This window comes from Triturus cristatus, chromosome 6 (assembly GCF_964204655.1).
Source record: "Triturus cristatus chromosome 6, aTriCri1.1, whole genome shotgun sequence".
Taxonomy (NCBI): domain Eukaryota; kingdom Metazoa; phylum Chordata; class Amphibia; order Caudata; family Salamandridae; genus Triturus; species Triturus cristatus.
The window spans coordinates 1,190,919,017-1,190,932,938 of record NC_140589.1 but is presented as its reverse complement, the minus strand read 5'-3'; the positions used below and the strand labels follow the sequence as shown (position 1 = coordinate 1,190,932,938).

General features: G+C 45.9%; 1 long non-coding RNA gene across 1 annotated transcript in view; it reads right to left on the bottom strand.

Annotated features, from left to right (window-relative positions):
• Window positions 1–8,203, bottom strand: part of LOC146821162 (uncharacterized) — a 96,745-nt gene extending 88,542 nt beyond the window's left edge. Inside the window, exons 1-2 of the long non-coding RNA XR_014962668.1 lie at window positions 8,017–8,203; window positions 6,313–6,521 (exon numbers count right to left, since the gene is read on the bottom strand). This is a non-coding gene — a long non-coding RNA (uncharacterized LOC146821162). The remainder of the gene's footprint in view (window positions 1–6,312; window positions 6,522–8,016) is intronic.
• Between the last annotated feature and the right edge of the window lie 5,719 nt (window positions 8,204–13,922).

The following is a 13,922-nucleotide window of genomic DNA, read 5'->3' as shown; positions in this document are numbered from 1 at the left end:
ATGCATCATCACAGCTCACTTTCACATGCACACTTAACACATCACCACATCTCTCAACAAGACACCGACATCGCTCAGTGAATATGTCCTCAGTCATTCGCATGTCAACATACACCCACCCTACTCTGCTTAAGTTCTACAAATTGTCATTTTAAACATCATCTGGACAACGCCTCACATTTCACCATACAGCACCCTAAGTTATACACCTGGTGTATACCTAGGCTGTCCGGAATTCGGTTTAAACCGATTGTGCTCGAAAATACCCTACCGGACGAATATAAGATGACTCGGTTTAAACCGAGTATCACTGAGTTTTCACATTTGCACAACTTGGCCACTTGAGGGAGCCAAAGCAGTACAAAACAGAACTGCACTGGACGCGATCTATGCAAAATATATGGAAATTGCATCGACAAACGGCCTCGTTGTGCGCCCTGAGCAGGAGCCAGGCCCGGCTCAGGTTATAATTGGGGAGCCTTGTGCACCTGCGCCTTTGTCTCTAGGCGGTACACCGACACACTGTAGGAGAAAAGACATGGTAACTCCTCAGCCGACTTCATTTTAGAAGTTCATTTACAATTGTGCAGAACTCTATGGGTCTGGTTTCCAAATTCAGATACATTTCTTAAAGCGTAGCTATATCCAACAATGCAGTTCCTGTTCGAAATATAGATGGAATTATGCTTACTCCAACACGTGTGCAAAAATAAAAACAGGTGTATGAGTGGAAGAAAAGATTGACGTGAGAAAGTATTTAAAAGCGTCTCCGAGAATGAACAACAAAGCCTCTTCCGTGCAGTGTGCAGAAGGTACACAGGTTCTCGCCTTTACTTTTGTCTATAAAACAGACGAGTGACCCTGACTCTGGCGCGATTGACCACCAGCGCCCCCGGGGACAAATTAATGGAGACCTATCAGTTAATTAACAAGCCCTCACCGAAGAAACCGCAATTGTAATCATAGCGTGTGAGCTCCAGCAGCAGTTTACAGGGCTAGCTTAGCACGCACACAAAGCACGCACGCACGTTACAGCCACTGTGTAGACGGCAGATGCACACAGCATTCTCCTGCAACTCACCGGATGTGGTAATTGGCATGGGGGCCGAGGGGATAGAAATACAGTCAGAGTGAAGGAAGAGCTGATAGATCGATAAGTAAATCGATAGATCAATATGTGACACAAACATACATAATCCTACCTATATGCGGGTATAAATAGGCGCGTGAGTAAATCGTGGACTGTCGAGAGTCTGCGTGCGGCTTACAGCTCACAGACCTGGCCTTGGCCGGCCTTTTGTCTCATGCAGGCGGGCAGGGGGAACTGGCCTTTGGGGCTCCTAGTGCAAGCACGAGGACGTGCTTCGCTTACATTCAGCGTGCCATGCCCGCGCAATCTGGCAGCGCCCGAAGGGCTGGGCTAACCACTCTGTTTGGCCGGGTTTTACCAGATTGTGGGCCTGTTTAAGTTCAGGTGGGCCTATTTTCTTTATTGTTTATTACCCTCATATTACCACGAATACTATCTGCAGCAGCATGCACAAACACGTCTCACACACCTTGCACAGCAGGTCTCTACCAATTCACATATTCCTCATTTTTCAAATATGGGCCCTGTTTTCAATGTTTGGTTCGCTAGTGGTGGCCACGTTTTTAGTGTCCGGTGGATTACACGTCTTTCCTGTTAGATTTCAGGAGAGAGAAGAGCGTTTGTGAGTGGCACCTAAGGCGGCCCGATCTCACCTTCAGCATCTACATCACTCGAGTAGCTCCCTGAAGCCAGCATGCCCTAGGTAAACAATGCGCATTGAGTAGCACAGTGCCCGCACCGTCACGGGCACACACAGCCACCCCACCTCCATCCACACCACGCAGCTAGCCCGATTAAACAGCGCACACTGTACAACACGGCTGTCACAGGCATACACAGCCGCCCTCATCACCCACCCACACCAGGCAGCCAGCACGACTTGGGTAAACAGCGCACAATGTACAACACGGCTATCTATAGCCGCCCCACCACCCACACCAGGCAGCCGCAACACTAAGGTAAACAGTGCACACTGTACAACACGGCTGACGCTAAATGTGCGTGTGCCTCGCTTGCACCAGTGTGAATGTCAGAGTTCTGCGTTTTCGGTATATAAAAACCAAAGAAAATAAATGGCAAAACTGGGAGTGCAGCATTATTTGCTGATGTTGGTGCGGCGTTAACTTTGCTCTGGTGATCCGTAGGGTGTTTGCTCTTCGGGATGCAGCCACTCGCTGTATTACCACACCGAGGCATTATTTATTCCAGAAGGCAGCCCCAATGTTAAATGAATATTTCAATGTTTCCCTTGTATCTCTGCAGTGGCTCCGTGGGCTCTTTCCACTGCCCAGGGAGTCTGCATCACAAGCAGGGAAGCAGCTTCTCTGTGGGGTTTTAGACTCAGATCTAATGAGAGAGAAAAGAGCCTGATCTTTAAGGGCTTGATGGAGATGTGCAAAATGGCAGGTACCAGGCTGCACCAGGCCCCAGAAGCTGAACAAAGGGGCGCCATGATACCCCCTGGCCTATGTGGGACTGCAGGGGGCTGACATGCCCCATTTAGAAATAGCTGTATTCTCACTGCTGGAAAAGGGTACAACGCGGTTTTAACCCATCCCGAGCAGACTAAAAATCCGGCATTTCATTCTCCGCACAAATTGACAGGTGAAGTTTGTGGGAGTTTAAAACAAAAATATCACACAATGCTGAGTTTCTTTCTGTAGGGTCCCTGAGAGGGAACGCTTTAAAGAAGGAGAAAGACAGATTCTCTGTACTCAAGGCGGGGCCTGTAGAAAACCTCATCAAGGAAAAGTTAAGGAATGTCTTTCGGATGGCTAAGGATTGTAAAACACATTTGATAGACTTGGCATCAAATTATCATCAAATGATACTGGCACAACTGGACCTTTCTTGAATGAACTCATAGAAAAACAAATCGCAACCACAATTCTAGGATTAAAATGTGTCGGGTTTAAGGAGAATGCCTTGTGCCAAGAGACTGTGGGTTTGGGGGCGCTGTCTTCGTGTTCCGATTATTATGGAAACGTACGGGCATCCAAGCTATGCATCAGTAGAAGCAGGCACGCAAAGCCCATTGGAGTCACAGGGCTTCAGCTCCCCCGTTGTGTGTGACGCCCGGGCTGAGACAGCTTCCTGGGCGAACACACACACACACACACACACACACACAGACAGTTTTTGAGCTGCTGTGGGCTGGCGTCCGTTTTCTTGCAGCCACACCTGAGCACTTCACACGTCTTTAAAAGACCATTCACTTGCTAACGAGCCTTTGTTGTTTTTCACCCCCTCTTAGAGCCCCTGCATCTCCACTCTGCATATTGCTGGAAGAGTCAGTCCCCCTCCATACCCCCCCCTCTCCCTCCGAAATGTGGCTCTAGTTGCGCCTCTGCCTAGATGCCGTTAGTATACAAAATCTAATATCCCAAGAGGCCAGTATATTGTATTTATATAGCGCCTACCACCCCTGATGAGGCATTGAGTTGGTGTTTTCCAGTTCCCAAAACCATCCCCTTCCCAACATTAAGCTACATAAGTGCAGTTGTATGTTTAGGAGTGTAAACCGTAAATGCCATCACTGGGTGGTAACACATTTCTAAATGTAATATGCCTACCATGGTTACAGAAATGCACATTATTGCCTTCATAACCCACTATAATACAAGGCCCAACAGTAGAGACTGTGCTAGACATTAAAGAGCATTCATGATTTTTGCAAAATGTGTTATAATAGCCGAGTATTTAGCATTACAGTCAAAGAATAATTTTGGTAATAAAGCATTGGCAAAATCAAATGTCAGTTACCACAGCGAGTATCAGGCATTTCCAGGTCCCGAGATAAAATTAGATAACCACCCCAAGACTGACGCCTATGTGCTACTTTCTTAACACTTTACATAAAAATGCACTTCAAGGAAATCTCCAATACAAGTTACAGTTAGTATGCAAGGACAGTCTCAAAGAATGATACCATGTGAGTCCCATGTTAGAAAGCTTGCCACGCAAAGAAATGTTGAGGAGCAATTCAGGAAATGTTGTTTTACAATGCATGAGAAATGGCTTGCAATGATGTATAGGAATGTCCCTTCACCAACCCTCCCAGAGGTACTCTGCACAAGTTCTAGATCCCTTCCGTAAAGGGAAATTTTTCAGGACTTTGAAAAGTACTGCTTCATTTTTGACCACTTCAATAACTCTGAGGGCATATGCACCCAGTTCAACGCATATGTTGCAGAACTTGTCCCAGAGAATGTCAACCTTCTGGTGCACCAGTATTGGCATGGAAAGCTATGTCAGTGGCCAGAGTTGGCAAATTGTGTACTGGCTGTTTTGGCGTTGCCAGTCTCAAGTGCCAATGTTGTGAGGGCCTTTTCACAAATAAAAGTTTACATGGGAAGGAAAGAGAGAGCACGAATGACCAAAGACTCATGGAAGAAGTATTGTATGGTGTACTACAATAAGTTCGACTTGTAAGAATGTATTTGGACCTCATATACACTGTACGTACACTGTCTATATACCATGTATCAATGAAGAAAGCAAGCAATAATAAAAGCAAAGCGTTCCATAAACACAGGTAAAACACTGTTTCAGTTGTTTTTTATGGCGCGAAAATGAGTAACCACTGAAAAGCACTGTTTTTTTGAGGTATTGAAATCACTGGAAAACACTGAAAAAACACCACCAGAATTGACCAAAAATAGAAACTGAAAATATTGTCTCACTGTGGCCCTGTCACAACCACATATGACTGCCATGCTCCACACCCCCATTGACTTATGCACATTAACAACTATCCTCACTCATTGGAACTACCCTGGTACAGTCATCTCTCCCCCTATCATATCTACATATTCCTAACATACCTTGCACAGGATTTAACTAGTCTTACAAGCTTGCACACTCTGATTCACACCCCCACATTCAAAACCACTCACATTGGAACAATGTGGATACTTTACGTCTCCTACACAAGAACTGCCTATGAACTTAACTCCTACCTTACACTCTCTGACAATCTCTAAATTTGTCCTGCTCCCATCCACTCCATTTCAAAATTGGAAACACTAGTCTCTCTCACCTCTACCCTTGTTTAAGCTAGCTTAGCACATGCAACATTAACCTTGCAAAACACATCTGCAGCTAGGCCTCATATTCCAAAATCCACCTCCTCCTCTGTGTGGCAACTAAGAGCATGGATGTGACACTGGCATCTGCACAGCAGACGGGCCTACAACACTTTTGTGCAATCACAGTCCACTTGGCTTACCACATGTAGCACAGGGCAATCCAACAGACATAACATCACTCCTAGTTCACCTCTGTGTGATCTCGAACAGCATTACACATAGCTCAAAAGGACCCCATTGTCAGTAATGCACAAATTAAAACCTACACACAAATCAAATTCTCAATTGCGACTGATGTGAGGTTGTAACTATGAAACCCAAGGTTGAACAGACAAAACACACCATCCACATGACGTACCCAAACAAAAGCTAGATGGCATGACTGACATATAAATTAGAATGCACTGGACTATTAAGGTCACAGACACCTTGATGAACAGGAATATCTACAGAAAGTGGAGTTCTTGGGGGCAACAGGCTTGGAAGACTGTGAGAATACTGCTCACATTACACTCACCATGGGCACAGGAAATGTAGCAGATGAGTACACAGCCATAAAGGGGATTTGCCTACAGTGGCATGCCAACTGTGGCAAGGTTGTCATTGCCACTAGTCTACTAGATCTAAATAAGACACATACATGGGTCCACCACTATCAAGTCACATACAAGTATAGTACCATTAATTTGTGAACATGGAGGTGCATGCATATGTTTGCGTGTGCTTGGGTCAGGGAGGGTAGTTAGGACTGTGGATGTGGAAGAAGCAGGAGGGGTGAGGGACAGCTGGAGCTGGGACAATACTGCCATCAGCGTGGAGGCAGCCTGATTGGATCTGTGTAGGGCAGACATGTCCAAGTGAATGCCCTCCAGGAATTATACCATTTGTGTTAAATGATTGGTATGCACCTGGAGGACATTCAGCACTGCTGTCTGCCCCACAGAGATCAGCCTCAGGATGTCAATGGCCTCCACACTCAGTGCAGCAGAGAAGACCAGGGCAGGGGGTGAGGTGCCTGCGTGAAGAAGACGCCTCCCCTTCCACGAGAGTGGCCACGGACACTGGACCCTGGAGCAGCTGAAAGATAGGAGAAGGTAGTTGTAGTGGTGGACTCCAATGTAGAGGATTCAGTACCTGGCTCATCCACCAACACAAGGGAGTAATCACTGTAGTTGAAGTCGGCTTCAGATTCTGCAGATGTTATGTCTGACATGCCCTTAGTGTGCTCCCCTCACCCTCCGTGCCACTTGGTCCCTCCTCCTCAGACACAGCACTGGGCCCACACTGGTTAACTGCAACCCCTTCCTGTGTGGCACTTCCTCCTCTACTAGCCGGGGCTGATGCTGTGAACAAGAAGGAAAAAGAATCACATAAGTCATCTGTATGTACTTGACACATGGGTATCATCACAAATCTTCATGGATCAATCAAATACATTGTTTTGACTAGTGCTATTTTTTGGGGGGGAGTTTTATATAGCACTAACTAGACCCAGAGGTATTAGAGCACTTTACATAAGCACCAGTTACATTACATACAGACGCATTCATTTAATTTGTTAGTCACGGGGAGATTAAGTGATTTGCCCAGAATCACAGAATGTTGAGCATCCCTGCCGAGACTCGAACCCGGTTCCCCAGCTCCGAGGTCGACTGCCCTAGCTGTTAGGCCACATTCTCTCCCCTCATTACCTCTTGATACATTTACATACATGGCACTTGCTAGACTGCCAGTTAACCATTGCTCCCTTACACAAGATGTTATCTGCAACATTGGGTGTATCAACATCAAATGCCACAACCACAATGTCAACTACTTCATTATGTAGCAGATGATGTATTGTCTTTTGCCACTGACGGTCTCGTGTCCTGACATACCTATCTCATCTCCTGCAAGGGAGTTTAAAGCTCACAATGGAAATAGGATTCACGCAATTGAATTGAGACATGGTATCCATTCTGCAATCCCTAGTAATCAAATTGGGAACCATTGGCTGTAATGTTACAGGTCAAATGACTTCCTTGTCAAACTTTAAGCTGACATAGTCATTGTAGGAGTCATATCACATAGACACAGTAATTGTGCTCAGTTGTCCTGTAACTTAGGTTCTCTACTGTCATGTCACACATTTGACTCTTATTGTGGAGACACCAAGGTAGTAAGCATAGCTAGAGTGAGAGGCACGTGGAACACTGTCTTGTGTCATCTATGCACAGTGTCATGATGATGATGAATCAGAATGTTGTGCACATTGTAAACAGCTCACCATTTTCAGAAGTGAACAATGGTCAACACACTTCCAAGTCCGATGACTGCATCTTCACAATGCTTCAGGTGGAGCACCATGCCACTGGCCCGTTTGGGTACATTTGATTACACTGAGCACCATGGCTGAGACCTAACATTGGCATACTGACCAAGCAAATCTCACCATGGTCTCAACATTGATGTCACCTGCTGCCAAGGACACTTGAGTGCTCCAATAACAACATACTTCACAGATTTGTTGAAACCACACTGAGAGCAGGTCATACATTAGTCAATGTGCTGACACATGTCAAGCAATCGCGTTACTCATGAAGGTTATCTCCATGCACGTTTTGTTGTAATTTGTGCTGATCACATGAGCATGGCACTACTGTCACTACCCTGAACATAACTTCCTCTCATGTCCCTGATGAAAGGGGCATAACCTAGCAACTAGTAATCCTTGTGAATATTCATCTTTTAAAACTGAATAGTGGTTTTGTCTGACTTCAGACCTGTAAAAGGGCCAGCAGGCTAAGATACTACAACATACATGTTTAAAGAAAGCTGTGCAACAAAGCACATACTCACCCCCTCCTTGCTGCTGTGTGGCTTTCAACTTCCCATCCAGGTCAGGGAAGACCACCGATAGGATGCGGAGCATGTGGGGTGGTCAGGGTTTGGCGCCCGCCACTCTTGCCTAGAAGTGAAAGGCCCAGCTGGACTTCAGTGATCTTTTTGGTCCAGCCTCGAAGGTCCTGCCACCCTTTGAGGCAACGACGGGCAATGGTCCTCCACAGCTTTGCCTTCTGATGGGAGTTGGCCTGTAAGGATGAGATGGTGACAGACCCTTAGTTCACATGCAACCTGTTTCTGAGACAGCCACTTATACACATAGGTCCTGATCGGACTGTCAACAATGTCTATGGGGTAGGGTAATTGGCATTATGTGCAGTTGTCCTGTGTTCAATGATGACTCCATCCCATGAGTGCAGTGATAAGATGTTTACCACAGTACACACACTTCTACAGCAGTGTACCTGCCCAGAACAGTTATCTACACACTTTTAAACTTACAAAAAACTGTTTACATTCTTCCTTTTGAGATTCCTAATGCTAGTAGTGCATGGTAAGTGCACATGTCCAATGAACATGCAGTGTAATCATCAACTCACCTGCTCCTCTGGTTTTTCACACAGCTGGCTGTACAGTGGCAAGTAGGGTGCCCTGCAGGGCCTTGTTCTCCTCCTTGACAAAAGCTGGGGCCCTGCCAACTATACATACAATAGTAGCTCCCAGAGGATGTGTACTCAGCAGCAAAGAGATGTGGACGTGCAGAAATGATGCAGGTAGTGTAGGCAAGTGAAGTCTCTAAGGAACAGACAGACATATCCAAACAGTAGAGGCGGTCTTAATTCCATGCTGCCAAAGCAATAGGTTCGAGTCGGTCGCATTTTACGAATCAGTCCAATGCATAACATTGCATGCAGATGACATGCCTACCGCAACGTTCAATAACTCAACATTGGGCCAACAGTGACTTTGATACATTGGTGATGAGAGGATACAGAGTTGGTTTCCACGCAATGAGGACATGATCCGAAATGTGCTTCTGTCACCATAACTCGCAGCCAATGGCTGTGTCCGAATCGGTTAGCATGAGACTACCGAATCCTTTGAAAACTCACCCGCTTCTGTCACCATAACTACTTGCATCTGTCACCTATTACAGCTTTCAGCCTATGGCTGTGTCCGAATCAGTTAGGATGCAGCTACCACGTCCTTTGAATACTCACCCGTGTCTGTCACCATAACAACTTGCAGCCTATGGCTGTGTCCGAATCAGTTAGGATGCGGCTACCGCCTCCTTTCAAGAATTGTCGGCAAGGCAGACACTTCTGTAATTGGTGTATTTTTGTGCATTACATGTGTGGAGGCAGATTTTCATGATGTAATGGACCTTTAAATGAATAGCTCACACTCCCATGAGAAGCTAACCTTGAGGCACACATGACACACTGATTTTGAGGCTAATATCAACATGATACAAAACAACTTCATTTACCCTCCTAGGTTTGGTCACAGTGCCAATCACTTTTTGGGGATGTACAAGGCCATTCTTGACATATTTCCTGCATTTGGGGACTGTGTGACCCAGTGTGCAATCTGCGTGATTTCTGACTGCAAAATGTTTGCTGTCTAAGTCATGGATAAAGCATTTTCCTTTGAATGAGTAGACTGTGACATTATGCAGCCACATCAGCTTGTGTTTGTAATGGGATTTACTAGTGTATTTTTGTGTCCCAGACTTCAGTGGATGATGGCATTATATATGCAACTTCTACATTGTTTGTTTTGTGTATGTGATTGTATGTGTATTACAGACATGACATGACAGTGTCCACCCTGTGACAGTAGTGTGCATGATTCACATTGTGAGGCACTGTGTGTATTAGGTGTCCCACATATCTGGCATTACGTGATCTTATTGTGGGTACCTTTTAACCATGTAATTGTTCTCACAAACCTATATCTTGGCTTATTTTGTGGAGAGTTGTTGAGTATGTGATGCCGATCACATGAACGGTGACAAACTATTGATTTTTAAACTTCAGCACTCTGATTGCTGTGTCACCATACATTGGTAACATGTCTGGGAAGGGTACTAATTCTGTGATATATATCTAAGATCAGCCTTTTTCATAAAAATGTGTATTTCCAATGTTCTGTAGTTTTAGTTGTGTTCAGATTTCATGTTCGGTTTGTCTCAATGCATGTTGCTTTGTACATTGTGAACACCAACTGTGTTTACACTCTCTACATAGGTATCGCAGACAACCTCCAGTGTACAGGCCCTTTCCAGACCTACAGACCATGGAAGAACAGGATACCATCAGGAAATACCGTTTCACATGCCAATAATTGAAGAGTTGTCTGAGCAGTTGTCACCTCATTTGCAGCCTGGTCGCACATATCTAACTGCACTGACGCCCAAAGTGAAGGTTATGGCAGCCTTACATTCATTGCCACAAGTTCATTCCAGAACACAGTGGCAACATCTGGTGGAATGTCCCAAACAATATTCAGATATGTCTTTCGGGAAGTGCAGGGAGAATTGCTCTGTTACCTGGACAAGTACATAAAGTTACCAACACCTGGAGAGTTGTCAGACATCAAGGGGGAATTCTATACCTTGGGACCGATACCCCAAGTCTTTGGCTCTATTGATGGCACTCACATTGCATTGATTCCACCACAGGCAAATTAACAAGTTTATCTCAATAGAAAAGGTGAATCCAAACTAAAGCAAGATGGCGGCCGCATTGGAGAACTGTGCAAGGCTCCTATCCTGGCCCCTCCACCTCCCTTCAGAAGAGCTTACTTGTCGGCGGAGTTCTTGTGCCCGATGGCTAGTTGATTTCTTGGAGCCCCCAATGGGTATCCGCGTGGGTGCAGTCTAGGAGCTGTCTCAGCTGGCACGGGCCGCTGCACCGGGGTTCCACACCCCTGCAACTCTGTGAATTGTGGAAAGACTGCTGTGCGGGGCGGAGACCGATCTTTACTTTGGTGCTTGTTGGGAGTTTCTCGCCTTGCCGGTAGTGTTCTTGGTGCCTACGTAGTGGACGCTTTCTACAGCGCCCTCTGGTGCGGCATGTTTGTTGAGCCAGGTGTGATGGAAACGTGGAGAAGGTGCGCCAGAGTGTTGACTGTGTTGGGAGGCTGATCTGACCCCTGAACCGTGTCTTGAGCGGGTGGGCGGGTCTTCCTGCAGGTTATTCCGGATCAGCCTTGATGACAGCGACAACCTCTCCTTGGGGGTTAGCTTTCTTGACACTCTGCACTATGGCTCCCAAGGCTGCCAAACAACATAAGGAGGCGTCTTCATGGACTGCGCTACAGGTGCATGGTCCAAGTCAAGAGTCTCTCCCTGTCCACAATGAGGAGCCCACAAGTAAGCCAAGTGAGTCTCAGGTTGTCAAAAACTTGCTGGAGAGTATGGGGACAAGGAGGAGGAGGAATTTGCCAGACCGCATTCAAGCGTGTTAAAAAAACAGGGAGCGACACAAGTTTCTGAGGAGGGGAGCTCGGGGCCCAGTAAAGACAGTCTTGTTCCATCATTGGCTCACTGCCTTTTTTAGAGTTAAGGACGGAGGTGCGGTCCAGCCAGCTCAGGGAGCACTCCAATAGCTTGACAAGTTGGGCCAGAGTATTGGCCCTGTATCAGATGATCAGTCTAAGATATCATTGGCACAGAGGGAGGAGGTCGAGGTGGCAGGTGAGGCCGTAACCGATGAGGGCTCTTCTTCAGCAGATCTGGGGCTACATTCCTTACAGGACATTGGTGAACAGAGAGAGGCGGTTAGTACCCCCAGAGAGGCGAATCAGGAAGCCCCAGGGAAAGAGCATCCAGCTGCGTATAACTATCAATCTTTGGCTCCCGGTGGTGCTATGAACAAACTGGTCTGTAGTACGGAAACTAACGGTCTGGCTCATGCTGATCTCACATCCGATGGGGATGATGAATTCTTTTCACTCACTGATGGTTCTTGGTCAGAGGACTCTAACTCCAGTCAAAGTGAAGCTGGATACAGCTCTTCAGCATCAGATTCTAGCACTCTTGAAGCACCTGAGACAGCCCTCAAAGCGCCGAAGGTACCGGAGGAGCACTAAGGGCGATACAGACTCACGAAAGAACAGGAAGAAGTCTACCATCAACAGCGGGTTGAAATGGGACTATCCCCATATGAAAATAACAGGAACACCAGAGACAGTGCCCGTCCAGGCAGACTATGAGTGCTTCGCAAGCTGTAGAGGCAGTAACTATGGATCTCTCTCTGGCCCTGATCTTAGAGTCTATCAAGGAGCACCATGCTAAGACCCGTTCAGATGGGAAAAAAGCCAGGCCGGCCACAAAAAAACTGGAAGGCACAGTTCAGAAAGTCGGGAAGGCATGATCTGAGATTCCCGAGCGACATAACAGCATAGCAGACCTCCCAGGATATAGCGGCATGGATTAGCAAATTTAGCGGCACAAATATGGAAATTTAGCGGCACAAATATGGAAATTTAGCGGCAATTTTGCGGCATTTTAGTTTGCAGTTTTTCCTACAACAAACACAGATATCTTAGTTTTTTGAAGTATTTAACAACATGAAGCTATGTATATTTGGTTTATTTACAATGTAGAGACTTTGTTTGGCTTCAAGGCTACATATATGTGATAAAAAAAAAAATTATGCCCCCCAGGGCCCGCCGCGTGCCTCGTGTGCCCAAAAAGAAAGCTACCTACACGCTTGCAAGTGACACGATCCTGCGATCGGATTAAGTTAAAATGGCGTCTTTGTCCAAATTCCATGTCAATCTCTGTATGCGAATAACGAAAGGATGATAGCTTATCAGAAATGTTCAGGAGCTTAGAAACTCAAATTATCAATTCTACATTGTCGTTCTGAGATTCTTTAATCAGCTGAAACGTAATAACAAACCAGCACAAACCACACTAAGGCTCCCCAGCCGGGTCCCGCATAGAAGCACCAGTAGCATAAACAACGGAGGGAAACATCTTATGGGGGCCTATAGGATTTTAATTTCTGAACTGAAAACGGAATGAGATTTTAGAATGCCTGAGTGAAACATCTGAGTGAAATAACCCTACACCATTTGGAATACTGAATCTGTGCATCTGAATGACTTTGTTTGAATAATCTTAAAACCCACATTAGAGTAATGGCAATAACTTTGGCTCTACATAACTGAGGTGCAACAGAGGCATAGTAGCATTGCCTGAAATTGATACCACAGACTTTTACTTCCACACGCCTTATACATGCGATGTGCCTAACTGATGGAAAGGCATCTTGTTACAATCTGAAATGGTGGCTTGCAATCACTGCATCTATCACACTGGGTAAACTGGAGATTAGCAATTAGCGATCAGTGCCCTGCACCCTCAGAGGCAGCGCCCTCGTGCAGTGCAATCATTGCGTAGCATAACAAGTTTACGGGTCTTACAGCGTATAGAGCTGAAGTGCTCCAATCGTACCGTATAGGAACCGCCCTGATATCAGAATAAACTGCTGCTTTCGGGGACAAAGGTATAATTGCTTCCTATGCATTATGCTTTATATAGGCATTCTGCCTAATCTGAATCCAGACTATTCAGTTTTTTTGTCGCACCTCACTTTATGCCTGTATGTTGCACTTACTACCCTTGCTCACGTAGCCCGAAAACTCTCCTGATGCAATCTAAAATGGTGGGCGATAACCACCATGATGAGTAAAATAGCCTGATCATATCAAGCGCAAGGAACATATTGAAATAGAACCAAGGAGCCAAGCACACTAAATGGTATATGCGCTGAGAGCGGGTAAAATCTGTTAGTGATGCAAATATCGCCTAATACTAGTGGTGAAAAGAATTGTCTTGACAAATGCCCTGCCCAAAATCGAGACCACCGGAACCAACTAGCTAACTGGCACTGCTGAAAATTAAATGT